This window comes from Aptenodytes patagonicus, chromosome 1, assembly GCF_965638725.1.
Source record: "Aptenodytes patagonicus chromosome 1, bAptPat1.pri.cur, whole genome shotgun sequence".
Taxonomy (NCBI): Eukaryota; Metazoa; Chordata; class Aves; order Sphenisciformes; family Spheniscidae; genus Aptenodytes; species Aptenodytes patagonicus.
The window spans coordinates 127,842,993-127,858,453 of record NC_134949.1 but is presented as its reverse complement, the minus strand read 5'-3'; the positions used below and the strand labels follow the sequence as shown (position 1 = coordinate 127,858,453).

General features: G+C 45.3%; 1 protein-coding gene across 9 annotated transcripts in view; it reads right to left on the bottom strand.

Annotated features, from left to right (window-relative positions):
- The window catches only part of AGPAT3 (1-acylglycerol-3-phosphate O-acyltransferase 3), a 108,018-nt gene that overhangs the window by 31,564 nt on the left and 60,993 nt on the right, over nucleotides 1-15,461 (bottom strand). The window contains exon 3 of one of the 9 annotated variants that reach the window (XM_076354877.1): nucleotides 14,338-14,415. The exons of 7 other annotated variants lie outside the window; for them this stretch is intronic. The gene's annotated coding sequence lies outside the window, so the exon portion shown is untranslated. Of the gene's footprint in view, nucleotides 1-13,979; nucleotides 14,046-14,337; nucleotides 14,416-15,461 lie in introns of those variants that run through there. One more of the 9 variants, XM_076354899.1, reaches the window with a different exon arrangement.

Here is a 15,461-nt window from a genome sequence, read left to right as displayed (position 1 = left end):
CCCTACAGGGACTTTATTCCCATATACAGTATGTAAAAGCTTTGACTGGGCGGGGCCAGCTTGATTGGCAGATCCCCTCGTGTTGACTAACCAGGTGGCCTTTGCTAAATGTGTGTCCCAATGTTTGAACACCCCACCACCCATTGCTCTCAGTGTAGTCTTGAACGATACAATGGACTGTTAAATTTTCCCAGAGGCTGGTGCATGGTATGTGGTATAGCCACTCAATGCCATGTCCTTTGGACCAGGTGGCTATGAGGTTGTTTCGGAAATGAGTCCCATTGTCTGACTCAATTCTTTCTGGGGTGCCATGTCACCATAGGACTTGCTTTTCAAGGCCCAGGATAGTGTTCCGGGTGGTGGCATGGGGCACGGGATGTGTTTCCAGCCATCCGCTGGTTGCCTCCACCATTGTGAGCACATGGCGCTTGCCTTGGCGGGTTTGTGGGAGTGTGATATAATCAGTCTGCCAGGCCTCCCCATATTTATATTTCAGCCATCGTCCTCCATACCGAAGAGGCTTTAGCCGCTTGGCTTGCTTGATCGCAGCACATGTTTCACCTTCATGGATAACCTGTGCAATAGTGTCCGTGGTCAAGTCTGCCCCTTGATCACGAGCCCATCTCTATGTTGCATCTCTTCCATGGTGACCTGAGGTGTCATGGGCCCACTGAGCTATAAATAATTCACCCTTATGTTGCCAGTCCAGATCCACCTGAGCCACTTCAATCTTAAACAGCCTGAACCACCTGATGGTTGTTTTGATGTTCTTCAGTGGCCCGACTCTTGGGTACGTGAGCATCTACGTGACGGACTTTTACAACCAGGTTCTCCACCTGGGCAGCAATATCTTGCCACAATGTGGCAGCCCAGATGGGTTTGCCTCTGCGCTGCCAGTTGCTCCGCTTCCATTGCTGCAACCAGCCCCACCACCCACCATCCATGAGTCAGTACAGAGATAGAGCACTGGCCACTTTTCTCAGTCAGCAATGTCTAAAGCCAGCTGGATGGCCTTTACTTCTGCAAACTGCTTCGATTCACCTTCTCCTTCAGCAGTTTCTACAACTTGTCGCATGGGACTCCGTACAGCAGCTTTCCACCTCCAATGCCTTCCCACAAGACAACAGGACCCATCAGTGAACAGAGCACATTGCTTCTCATTTACTGGTAGTTTATTATACAGTGGGGCCTCCTCAGCACGCGACACCTCCTCCTCTGGCGATATTCCAAAATCTTTGCCTTCTGGCCAGTCCACAATCACTTCCAAGATTCCTGGGTGACTGGGGTTTCCTATTCGAGCCCGTTGTGTGATCAGTGCGACCCACTTACTCCACGTAGCATCAGTTACATGATGTGTAGAGGGGACCCTCCCTTAGAACATCCAGCCCAGCACCAGCAGTCGGGGTGCCAGGAGGAGCAGCTGTGCTTCAGTGCCGATCACTTCCGAAGCAGCTCAAACCCCTTCCTATGCTGCCAATATCTCTTCTTCAGTTGGAGTATAGCGGGCCTCGGATCCTCTATGTCCCCGACTCCAAAACCCTAGGGGTCGACCTCGAGTCTGCCCTGGTGCTTTCTGCCAGAGGCTCCAGGTAGGGCCGTTCTCCCCGGCTGCGGTGTAGAGCACATTTTTTACATCTTGCCCTGCCCGGACTGGCCCCAGGGCTACTGCATGAACTATCTCCTCTTTAATTTGTTCAAAGGCTTGTTGTTGCTCAGGGCCCCATTTGAAATCGTTCTTCTTCCGGGTCACTTGATAGAGAGGGCTTACAATCAGACTGTAATTTGGAATATGCATTCTCCAAAAACCCACAACGCCTAAGAAAGCTTGTGTTTCCTTTTTGCTAGTTGGTGGAGACGTGGCTGTTATTTTGTTGATGACATCCATTAGGATCTGACAACGCCCATCTTGCCATTTTATTCCTAAAAACTGGATCTCCTGTGCAGGTCCCTTGACTTTACTTTGGTTTATGGCAAAACGGGCCTTCAGCAGGATTTGGACTATTTCCTTCCCTTTTCCAAAAACTTCTCCTGCTGTGTTGCCCCACACGATGATGTCATCAATGTATTGCAGGTGATCTGGAGCCTCACCCTGTTCCAGTGCAGTCTGGATCACTCCATGGCAAATGGTGGGGCTGTGTTTCCGCCCCTGGGGCAGTCGGTTCCAGGTGGACTGGACGCCCCTCCAAGGGAAAGCAAACTGTGGCCTGCACTCTGCTGCCAAAGGGATTGAGAAAAACACATTAGCGATATCAATGGTGGCATACCACTTGGCTGCCTTTGACTCCAGTTTGTATTGAAGTTCTAGCATGTCTGGCACGGCAGCACTCAGCTGTGGCGTGACTTTGTTCAGGCCACGATAGTCTACTGTTAGTCTCCACTCTCCATTAGACTTTCACACTGGCCATATGGGACTGTGAAAGGGTGATCAAGTCTTGCTGATCACTCCTTGGCTTTCCAGTCATCAAATCAGCTCATGAATGGGAATCAGGGAGTCTCAGTTGGTGCGATATTGCCACCTGTGCACCGTTGTGGTAGTGATTGGCACCTGTTGGTCTTCAGCCTTCAGCAACCCCACAACAGAAGGGTCCTCCAAGAGACCAGGCAAGGTAGACAGCTGTTTAATTTCTGTCATCTCCAAGGCAGCTATACCAAAAGCCCACCCGTACCCTTTCGAGTCCTTGAAATACCCTCTCCGGAGGCAGTCTATGCCAAGGATGCACGGAGCCTCTGGGCCAGTCGCAATGGGGTGCTTCTGCCACCCTTTCCCAGTTAGGCTCACTTCAGCCTCCAGTAGAGTTAGCTGTTGGGATCCCCCTGACACTCCAGAAATAGAGATGGGTTCTGCCCCTTTATAGCTTGATGGCATTAGGGTACACCGTGCACCAGTGTCCACTAGAGCCTTGTACTCCTGTGGGTCCGATGTGCCAGGCCACCGAATCCATACAGTCCAGTAAACCCGGTTATCCCTTTCCTCCCCCTGGCTGGAGGCAGGGCCCCTCTAGTCCTCGTCATAGTATTTGTTTCTCATTTCCTGTACATATGAGTCAGAAGTCTCTTCATTAAGATCAGAAGTAAGATTGGCCCTTCTGCTGTGTCTGGGGAACTGCCCGCTGGAAGCTGGAGCAGCAATTTTCCTGGAAGAACCCCCTTGTGTGGTTGTTTTTCCTTGCAACTCACGTACCCGTGCCTCTAGGGCTGAGGTAGGTTTTCCATCCCACTTCCTCATGACCTCTCCGTGGTCACGCAGGTAAAACCATAGGGTGCCCCATGGTGTGTACCCTTTATATCCTCTCTCTTGAGCAAAAGAACGCTGACTCCTAATCGCCGAGATACTGGTCCGTACATGTGGGGAGTAGGACCTATCCTCTCTGAGTTGCTGGACCTCCCGGGACAGTTTCTCCACAGCCGAGATGAGGGAGGAAGAGAGACTTTCTTCGTATTGCCGGAGTTGACCAGCCAATTCATCCACCGTTTGTCCCTCTCCATCTTTCCAGGTCATCACTGCCAATGAGTTGGCATATGACGATGGTGCGCTCCGTACAAACTTCCACCACATGGGTCGTGTGCACTTGGCTTCATCTGGACCTTTGAATAGCTGCTCATTGTTCAGGTCACCATAAATCACCTCCAGCATGGCTAATTCCCTCGGGTACTGGATACCTCTCTCCATGGTGGTCCATTTGCGTGGGTGACATATAACATCTTCCTTGAAGGAAACTTCACCCCGACAGGAATCGCCTGCAGAAGCTGAGGGCTTGTGTCCCTTTTCCAATTGCTCTGTCAGTGCCCCCTTCCCTAGAAAGGGATCCCAGCTGCTTGGCTTCTTTACCCTCTAATTCCAGGCTACTGGCCCCATTTTCCCAGCATCAGAGCAGCCAGGTGACAATATGCTCGCCTGGATGACGGCTTAAATCTTTTCATGTATCTCACAGCTCACTCAGGGATAGGCATCTGGTGGTTACCATCTCATTTATGGGTTCTGCCTCTTCCTCCTCCTGTTCTTGTGATGGCCCTGGTTCATCTTCAGTCCTTACTAAACGAGTTGATTTTCTTGTGTATTTCTTCTTGTGTATAGGGGCGACTGATACTGGCACGGGTTGGTTCTCTGGTTCAGTCGCAGGGCCTGTCACCGGGGTTGGAGCAGCCGCAGTGCCTGTCGCCGGGGTTGGAGTAGCTGCAATGCCTGTCGTGCGGGCTGGAGTAGTTGCAATGCCTGTTGCCAGGGTTTGAGTAGCCACAATGCCTGTTGCGGGGGTTGGAGTAGCTGCAGTGCCTGTCAACAGGGTTTGAGTAGCCACAGTGCCTGTTGCTGGGACTGATCTCTGGATGGTATTCTTAAATAATTGTTTAACCTTAAACAAGATCACAACCTGAACTACATTCAGGAGACAGAGCAATAGGACCATGCTGGTTTGAACATCCCAAGGATATTCAAAATTCTCAAGAGCTGTTGTAACTCGCCTGAAGGAGAAAGGAAAGGTGAAGGAGCAGGAGAAAGTGTCCCCCCCATCTCCCCCATAGATTGGTTCCCCGAGGAGAAAAGGGAAAAGGTGTAATTATTAATAGTTTCCGAAAAGTGACTCCCGAGGTATGGAGATGACAGCAATGCTGAGTACAAATACAGAAGTAGAAATACAAAAATTAGTCTCACGACCAAAAATTTTATCACACCATAAACCAGTAGTGTTACACAGTGCAGCAAAATGATATCCTTGATCCAGCTCCCAGTGGTGATAGACAGCACAACAGGGAACATATACAGCAAGTAAGGTTTTACATAACACAACTCTGAGAGCAAGCACAACGACTTTGAGAGTAACTTAATCAACATTGTGACCAGCGACTGTTAAACCAATATGATAAATGCTTATAACAAATTTGCCTTAACACGCTCCGGTCAGATCTGTCGTTATCTCAACCCTTCGAGCCCCACATTGAGTGCCAAAAGGACTGTTGTGGTTTAACCCAGCACGCAGCTAAACACCACACAGCCATTTGCTCACTCCCCCCTGCCCCAGTGGGATGGGGGAGAGAATCGGGAAAAAAAAAAAAAGTAAAATTCGCGGGTTAAGATAAAGACAATTTAATAAGACAGAAAGGGAAAGGAAAATAGTAATAATAATAATAATGATAAAAGAATATACAAAGCATGTGATGCACGATGCAATTGCTCACCACCTGCCGACCGATGCCCAGCCAGTTCCCGTGCAGTGGTCACCCCTCCCTCTGGCCAACTCCCCCCAATTCATATACTGAACATGACGTCACATGGTATGGAATATCCCTTGGGCCAGTTTGGGTCAGCTGTCCTGGCTGTGCCCCCTCCCAGCTTCTTGTGCCCCTCCAGCCTTCTCAGTTGGTAGAGCATGGGAAGCTGGAAAGCCCTTGACTAGTGTAAGCACTACTTAGCAACAACTAAAACATGGGTGTGTTGTCAACATTATTCTCATCCTAAATCAAAAACACAGCGCTGTACCAGCTACTAGGAAGAAAATTAACTCTATCCCAGCTGAAACCAGGACAATCTCTTGAGAACAACAAAGGTTTTGTTTTTAATTCTCCCCTCGCCATGGCAATATGTGTACCAAGTAGAAAGATGGTCTATTTAGTAAAGTGCATTTGATGCTATTTCTGAACACAAGATACAAAATAGTATACTAATGGTTTGCAAGTTTTATTTTTACAGTAATTTCTCAAGAAGTCAAGTTCCCATCAATTTTCTGTCATTACAAGCCACTTCCTCAGTTGTGTTTTCTGCTAAAAAAAAAACTTTGAACAAGAGCTATTATATTTTAAGAACAACATTTTTTTTCTGACATTTCATTTCATACTATCATTTCTAGTTAGTTTTCTCCGCAAAGCTTCTCCCTCTCCTCTGTGTTAATACATTCTTGGTATCTACACTCTGACGGCATTTTTGTCATCTTACCTACTCCCATATACACAGCCAATTAGTCCCCTCAATCTTTCCCTGGATGACAGTTCCTGCGAGCACTTTATGATCTTTGCTACACATCTCAAAATTTTGCTTTCAGCTTCTAGTTTTATAAATAAATTGGACTGTGTAAAAGTGAACAGAATACATGCATGACAGTGATGTCAGGGAAATCATCTTTGAACAGTTACCGATGAACATGGATTTCAGACTATAGGTCAAGCAGGAGAAGGAGAGCGACCCCAGCTGCTGATAGCGTCTATTTCCCTGCGAGACTCCTAATGCAGGATAAGAGATCAGCTCTTCACATAGACAAGGCCAAACAGTGGACCCCTGCATATGGTTTGATTCTTTCCTTTCCAGGCAAAAAGGCCGCCAACAAAGAAAACCCATGGGCTGCTTCCAGGTTTACTTCGGTTTCAAGGCCACCAAACTTCAGATGTTTGCTTTGCATTGTGAACTGGCCTCTCCCAAGAAGCAGCCTCCGGAAAAGGTGACCTATCGCTCACCTTTGGACACGGACTAATAAGAAGGCATCTCAGTTCCCAAAATTTTGGATATGTATGAAGTCATCTTGGGATGTCACATCACAAAGCCCAACCACTGACACAGCTTCTCTTGCCCATTCACCATCTGTCTGGCTGCACTACCCGAACACAGCCAGTGCAAAGAGACACAGCACTGGATCCACCCTGCAGTCATCACGTTGGTCATGTACAGGACAGCCATCACCGACATACTCTCTGTATTAGGGGCCCAAGTCCTGCCAGGGCACACACTCCCCCAGTGACAGCTCACAAGGGTCTAACTTAAAGAGCCCAAACACAAACATTGGGAAGATCTCACTAGATTCTCACTAACAGCCCTTCATGTTCCCAGAACTTCTTCCAAAAGGAATTAACAGCAAAGCCCGCTCCTCACCAAGGCTTCCTTTCTCTCTTTCCAGCCATTAAAAGATGACACCGATTTGTACTACTGCTAGCTATATTAACAACATACGAACAGTGGTTCAGCACTGGAACAAGTTGTCCAGAGAGGCTGAGAAAACTCCATCCTTGGACATTTTCAAAACCCAACTGGACAAAGCCCTGAGCAACCTAACCTATTTGTGAAATAAGCCCTGCTGAACTCCGCCTCAAACTCAAATGGTATGCTCCAGAAGTCCCACCCAACTATATTCTTCTATATTACTTCATTTTTATAATGAATGCTTGTAAAATTACAAGCCCGCAGTTACAATCTCCATAGAAAAACAGATGCTGAGACCTCATATTTGACCATGGGAAACCATTCTGAGACCTCTTTCCTCCTTGAAATGTCATCAAATGAGCTCTACAGGAAGGCAGGCAGTGCACTTTGAGCAATAATGATTAAGTCCAAACTGCTTGAGTTTTCACTCCACTTCCCAGGTGGTTTTTGCAGCCTGCAGTGAGCTTTATGTTGCCATGGCTACTCTTACAAGCACTTCACCCCTCCTTTAAAACTAATCACATCACAGCTGCAGTATAGACATGCCCTATCAGGTAACTCAGCCACAGATTCATTTTTTCCTCTACCAGCTCCGCAAATCTAAGATTTGATTCAGAGCAAGTTCATCCTTCTTAAGACAGATGCAAGTTTAAGTATTACTTAGAGCATTTGTTTCGCTACTCTTAATCTCTTCACTAGCATTAAAACCATGTGTCTCTCTCACTTCCGAATTTCAGAGTATTAAGTCACATCTCTTTCATATCACAGTCTGATATCATTTGTTTGCAAAGGGCATCCAAATCAGCCACTGGGGACCAAGTGCGTGGGGAACTGCATTGCCGCACGTCCCCAGTGAAACGGGAACAGTGCCGGCCTCTCTGGCCTAGAGGTCTGTGGCAGAGCAACCACTGCAAGGGGCATGATCAGCAAAGTCCCTGAGGTCAACTTGGTTTGTGTTCAAGAGTAAAAAACAGTCTGTGCGGTGTTGACAGCTGCTTTTGCAGTCTTTCCTTCAGCCTTTAATATCTCATGTTGTTCCTAAGCTCCAACTCTGACCAATATATACAGACCTCCGTTTAGTACATGCGTAACGATTGCTCTGGTTGCAGAGAAGAGCTTCAGTAGCCAGCTACTCATCATTAGAAAGCAGTCTGCCGAAGAAAGGAATTTAGGAAGTAGTTCCAAAAGCCTGGTTCCCTACAAACTCGTATTTTAGTGTTGACGGACACTTTTACAAGCTCACATCCATGTAGACCTGGATATCAAAGAACACCCAGCTGTATGTCATAACATTTCCCTAAGGTGAGGCTCTTAGAAGCCCCTTTCTCCTCTCCCTGGCTACCTCCATGAAACTTCTAGGATTCCAGTTATTTTGGAGACATCCTCGCTTCCACCTGCCAGCCAAGTGTGGCTGGAAACCCCACAACGGGTTCAAAACATATTGCTGAGGAGAAGGACACAGATAAATGTATTTGAACAGCACAACACTAAATTTTATTTCCATAGCGAAGCAGGCTGAAAATCTGCCAAGCTCAAGCTCTTTACGTCATCAAATTTAAATACACAGCAATGCTATGTTAACCTGGATGAACTCATGGTTTACGCACATGGATATGGTCTTTAAACTCTTTGGGTAATGAGTTTTTAGATATTCAAGATCTCCATGACTGCAGATCCACGAGCAGCAGCCACAGCACAGAAACAACCCCCCGAATTCCACATTGAGAACACTGCTCAAAGCTTCAACTTCTCTGCAAACTCCTGATTTATTTGACGCTCTTAAAATTGCATGGTTTGGTGCTACGGGTGTGTTAGGAAGACATTGGCTGTTTTAATCTCTAGGCTCTTATGTCAGAGACAACTACCCAGCCAATGTAGGACACCTGTCTTCTCAGTACTTCAGTTTAAGCTGCCTAAATAAAGCAACAGAGCATACAGTGGCTTTTACAGAAATGTGGTAGTATTTCAAGCACAGCAGCCCACAGATTATGGGCACATTATCCACAGATAATAGATGTTATATAGAAATATATCATGTCGCACTTTGTGTGTCGAGTGATAATCTGTACAGATGCACCGGGAAAAATGAACTGTTCCTCTATCAGGCTCAGGCCCGTTCTTCCTCAGCCTCCCTTAATGGTGGCACAGACAGTTGCACTCCACAGGCCTGACAGAGAACGTGCCAGCCAATGCATAATGCTCCTCTCCCCCGCCATTTTGAGAAAAGCATGAGTGAAGTGGACTAGCATTTAGATACATGAATAATATACTAAGTATAGATGAGACATATTTTTTAAATCTCTGTCCCAAGAGTCCCCCACCCTTGAGAGGGCCCTCTCTCCTCTTCAGCCAGCATGGACAGCAGGGCCCGTGAGCAGAGCAGTGCTCTTCATCCGCTCTGCTGCTCCCCTCAGGGCTAGGGAACTGGTGCAGGAACACTAACGGACGACCTGGCTACCCATTTTTACCTATTTATCTCCTTCGGGAATCAATCTTTCTTTAAAACAATATTTTAATAGGCAATCACCATGCAGTCTTTTGCTGCGCTACTCTGAAGAAAGACACAAACCAAGCACTAACTTGACAGGAGCAGGGCTTAAAGCTCATGTTTGACCAGTTTAGCATTTACACTGTAGTACTTCCCAGAGCGCTTAACCATCCCCAGGGCCAGCGGCATGGGGCTCCCCACCAACACGGAAACGACCTGCCCCCGCTGTGTGCAAATCACCCCTCCAGTACATACAAATTAGGGACCTCCAGGTTATTCTGCCTAAACTAACAGACAATACATTCACTCCAAAAAATACAATGATGGGAAATACTAATAAAATCCAGGTGAAGATGAAGATAGGCATCATTAGAGATCATGTGCTAAACTACTGCTTCAAACACCTGAAACCAAGAGAGCAAAGCGCAATTACAGTCAATAAGCAAATAAAATAAATGGGCAGTGAAATTACACAGCTCATTAAAACTGCTTGAATACACATGCAAGTCTAGCATAGGCCTCCCCTCTCTCAATCTGTCTCAAAAAATGCTAAACTATTGCAGTACAAAATACCACAGTAGCCAAAACTTTGTGATCTGAATTATTTTGCTCTTAACTCAAAGTGCATTAATAAAATCAAAACATTCATGGCAAGTTCAGGTGTTTTGACACATCACTCAAGCTACAAGGCAGGGCTAGGAACGTTGTAAGACCACTGATTTAAATTACCTTAAGTTCTAATAAAAAGTACACCAATTAATCAAACTAAATACATGCTAGTATTTTGGGCTCCTTTGGTGGCCAGAAGCTGAAACGTAGAGGGCAGATTTGGCAACAGGGGAAAAAGAAAGGCAAAGGCATTTGTTTCAAACATTTTGTAGCTTGGAATGTGTCAATTAAAACCCACAAAAAACTAGAGCAGAGGATTCTTGTAAGTTTATCCTATATATTAAGTGATGACAAGTACACACAGAATGATAAATCCATTATTTATGTGCTAAGCTATTTGTTGATTGGTGAAAAAGGACAATTCTTTTAGGGTCTCATGTTGCAGGGAGACTTTAACCAAACAAACTCCCTGAGGCAGTAATGACTGACAAAAGAAGAAAATGTAATGTCTCATGCTCTTATAATTTCTGTGGACTTCAGTTTCGCGCTACGGGTTATACAATGGATTGCTGCAGTATATCTTGTGAGGCATTCATACCTGACATCAGAACGAGCCTGTGTGTGGAGACGTAGATGGGTAGATGCACGTGAGCTCTCTGGACTATTTCCTATACAGCTGCCTGTAACTTCAGGAGACTGCTAGTCTGGTGGTCCCTTGCACACCTTTCATTGCTGCCTGAGCACCTGCCTTCACATATCTGAGCAATGCATTTTTTTTTTTATATTTTTTCTTTTTTTTTGGGGGGGGGGGGGGGGGGGAGGGGGAGGTGGAAGGGGCACGCTGGATTTCCTAGGTCATTTCTGAGGTTGGTGGTGTTCTTGCATCAGACACACAGCAAGGGAGCCAGCCCGAGGCCTGCAGGGTGCCACATAAATTCCAGAGGAACAAAGACTCTTCACTTCCTTAGACAAATTCCTTAGAGAGTACAAACTAAATTTAGCCCAGAAGGTGACCAAAATACATCCTGTCCGGCAAGCTAATAAGGGTGCTCCAATCCAGGAGAAGCAAAAGATCACAGATGGAATTACAGAAAAAACAGGCTAATCTCTCAATATGCAAAGTTCCCTGCTGAACTGGTGATCTTGATCTTAATCACCCCAGCTCTGTCTGATGATATTCTAAGGGAATTGCAGCAGCCAAACACATTTAAGAAGAAAAAAAAAAAAAATTAAAAACCAAATTACTCTTTCTAGTTACTTCTTACAGAGCAGACTTATGTTAAAAAATAAACTAAAATATTTATCAAAGTTAGCTTTCTCCAAGCATCAACAAATTAAAGAGTTAAAAAAACCCCAAATCAACAAAGCCAAAAAAGCACTCCGAGGTACTCACGTTAGGTCTCATCCATATCTAATCAGAGAGGTTTGAATGAGCTTTCTTTTCACAAACACATAGATGATGTCATTAATTTTCTCCTGAACCTTGAGGTTGTTGAAGAAGAGGATCTGACCTAATACCAGTTAATTCCTGCTGTGTGCAGAATTGTAATCTCTCCTGCAAACCAGATCTGACCTGGATGCAAGTCAAGAATTTTAAGAGTGAACAAAATAGGGGAAAAAAATAGAATTACAAACGAGATGTACATGCTATGCCTATGTATAACACGCACACAAATTTGTATTTGTGTCAATACAAAAGCAAACTGATACCGGTTGCATATACTACACCCCAATATTGAGTCCCGACATGCAGAATTAATTAAAAACTACACTGTGTTCATGTATATACCTACCACGTGTACTTTCTCTGGTAAAAAGCATTTAGCAGGACAGCTGTTAACATCCTTAAGCTCTACATTTCCTGTGTTTTAACATTAGAACTGTAAAGTCACTTACATATGTCCCATTTTCTTGAACATTCTGAGGACTAACGAGGCTAGTAATCACACACATTTTAATTTGAGCTGCCACACTGTATAGCCAAAAGCTTACATATCTGCAGAGATTTGCTGTAAAGCTTAAACGTAAATAAACTCATTAATATTAGAAGTGTGTGCGTACACACACAGAGGATTGCAGGCTTGTAAATAGCACAGGCATAACTGCCTGGAGGAAGAAACAAAACCAAGAAGATCACCCCAGAGATTTTCATTTATTTGTCTCTTCATCGCCTTATAAAACAAACAAAAGAACCCACACATTATGCTGGAGACTTGTTCTCAGCAACGTCACACCCCTTGGAAAGTTTTCCAATCATAGCCATATTAATTATATCTTCAGCAGGCTTCTCCTTTTACAGTTGAACTGACATGTAATTTTTCCACTAAAACTAGTCAACAGATTGCACTAGGGTTTCTAAAAGTTGCTATTTGCTCCAGACGCAGCTCTAAGAAGTTCCAAGATTCCTTTTGGCTGAAAGTCTTGGACATATGTAGACGTGTGGAAACAAAGCCAGCCCAGATATCTAGGGCAGCCCTAGGCCCATCGCCATGTGCTCCTCCAGCACGGCAAAAACCCCAGGTACGCCCAGGCTCCATGCCACCACCCTCCTGGGCCCCAGCTCACCCCCAAGGGGAAGCAACCTGCTGAGCTCCTGGCGGGGGGGAAACTATGGCAGTCCGTAATTTTCACCTGCCTGAAACATTTCTTTCGAAGTGCTGAAGACAGAGGTGTCCTGCAAACACTCTAATGCATTGTGAGCCTGTTGCAGCCTAATTTCCAAGTTGTATGTCAAGAGAGACAGCCATGTGAACGCTAAGCAAGAGCACAAAATAAGAGTGAAAGAAGTTTAAAAAGGCTCTCACAACAAACTGGAAAGACACAATCGCCATCTTACCCAACACATGCTACGACATCCTTAGCCACTATGCTCTCAGCTGAATAAAACCATACAAAACCTCAAACAACGGCAAAACCGAGTCCCATGACAAATAAAGAGGGCACCAGTACAAATCAGGTAAGGTATCTACCCCAGCCACACATTAGTAAGTACATCAGCCTTTGAGAGCACTTCAAAAGGACCACCACCCTCCAGCCCACCCCGAGAAAGCATTTTAAAGGACAAGCCACCACCACAGTCGCAGCGCAAAATCCAACTTACCAATACAAGTAATAGGCTAAAGCCAGGGCGATGAGTGTAGCGCAGATTCCAGCTAGCAAGCATATACCCGACTGGCTTACCAACATCTTCCCAATTTGTTATTGATTAATAAAACCAAAAAAAGGAGGAGGAGAAATGGAACGGCAAAAATGGACGATGCGAGTCTTGGCTAGGAAAGCAAATCAGTCTTGAGATGGGGAAGGGATTATGATGACAAAAGCTCATCGAGGTAAATCTGGAAGCACTGCAGCTAATAAAAATGCCTGCTCAGCAGCAGGAAAAAAAAAGCTAGGTGTCCTCTCCGTTACGTGGCTTTGTAAAGCACCAAACTAAAAAAAGCCCCTCTTACCTCAAGAATGAAGGTATGATTGGCGCATAAGTGGACTAATATTTAAAATAGGTAATACTTCTCAATAAATATTACTGTCAGGTGGTGTTGCTGACAAACCAAGCTTTTGCTCTAATCCAGTAATCTTCTTACAGCAAATTACCAGGCTACGATCAACAGGATTCGCTCGTGTGGTGAGGTACGTATGTTCAGCACTGCTGCTTGAGACTTTTTTTTTTCTTTTTAAAGAGCTGACAAAAGATTTTAATAAAATCTAGATTTTAACGCAAAGGAACCTCCTGTCCCACCAAAGCCTATCTCTTCTCCACGAAGAGCGAACACAAGGCTTGAGAGAACATCACGGCAGAGAAAGAGTTTGGTCTGCATCCAGAGTGCAGTCCTTGCAGGGCAGAAGGACCGCTCACCTTTGCGGCGCGATGAAGGGACATCTGTGAACTGCACAGACTAAAGAAAGGGGCTCTGCAGCCAGCCAGGAAACAGGCTTCCGGGTGCTTTGCTCGAGGGGGACTTGGGACTCCACTGCCCTTACCCTTTCTCTGGGGGTCTCGGAGGAGAGCTCTACGCAACTAAAGACGATGGTGTTTTCTCTCTCTTCAACCCACTCCAAATTCAGGGCTTTTGAGAGGCCTGAGCCACAGCTGGCACACTCCAGTGGCTTGATTAACAACAAGGAGATACCAGAGCCTAGAGAGGAAAGAAACAAGGCGGCAGCGGTTACACCCTACACAGGCGGCAGGAACATGGTGCCACCGGTGTGATTAAGGGTCAGGGGCCTGTCTGGCTGTTCTGCACCATAATCTGGACAGTCCAGATAGAGAGAGACTTGAGGCCACGTCCACACAGAGACACCACAGTTGCACTGAAGAGTGTGATTCCCATTCACCTACCATTACACCAACACAGCCCTTCGTGCAGATACAGTTTTCACTGGCGTAACTGATCCTCACCTGGTAAGAGTCAGGCCTCTAAAAGAAATAAGAAGAAACAAAATCCAAACAAAATCTAGCTTAAATGCCAAAGAAAAATTAAAGTGGTAGTCAGCCCCCTGACGCTCCTATTCTCTGACTGAACTTTAGCAGCAGCACTACAGAAAGCTACGGCATGCTGTTAGCTCCTCTTAAACCCTTGGCTGCCCTGTCAGTGGAGTCAGACATTTTAGGAGATTTCAATAAAGTGGAAAGAGACAGTAGAAAAACACTTAAGATACAATCAATCAATAGAAAGTTTTTACAATCAAAGAAACAGACAATACTTGGAACTATTTGGCCAAAAAGGAAAAAAGAGGCTGTGAATTTAAAAATCACAGCCAGATAGGAAATTTTATCTGGTATGAAGTTCAATGGAGCTTGGTGGAAAAAGAATATAAGAGGCTGCCTCTGAGTTTAAAAGCACACACAAAATAAATATGACATACTCCAGAAAGTGTGGTGAAGAGGGTCCAGTGGAAACCAACTTCTCAACCAGGACAGAAGCATCACAGCATTCATGAATTAAAGGAAAATTTCAGGCGCTCTCTATGCACCAAGTCAATAGGTCCTCCTGCCCTCTTATACCCTGCACAAAGTCCAGGTCTATTGTAAAACTTTTTCCAACCTCACCTATAGCTCAACCTCATTTCTCAAGTGACTACATAGATAAAAGTCTTACTACTATCTACATCTTTGTCAGTGAAGGAGATAGCTTGCAAATAAATTCCTTGCTTGGGAATAATCAGTTTCTGTGGGCTCCAAAGGAATTTTTACTGACTGTGTTCCCCAATCTCATTTTGCGACTGCTCATGCTGATTCTGTTCTCAATTACAGAAATAAAATTATATTACATTATATTAAAATAACCCCCAAAACCCGAGAGACAAACACACGTATAGTTCAAAAGATGACAGGAGGGTTCCAGAGGTGCAGTCTGTAAACTGGCACTTGCAATGTTTTCGTAGGTGAAGCTCAATCACCAGTTTCCAGGACTGCTGATCAATACTTTTCCAGTGCACAATATTCATTACAGAAAATGCATA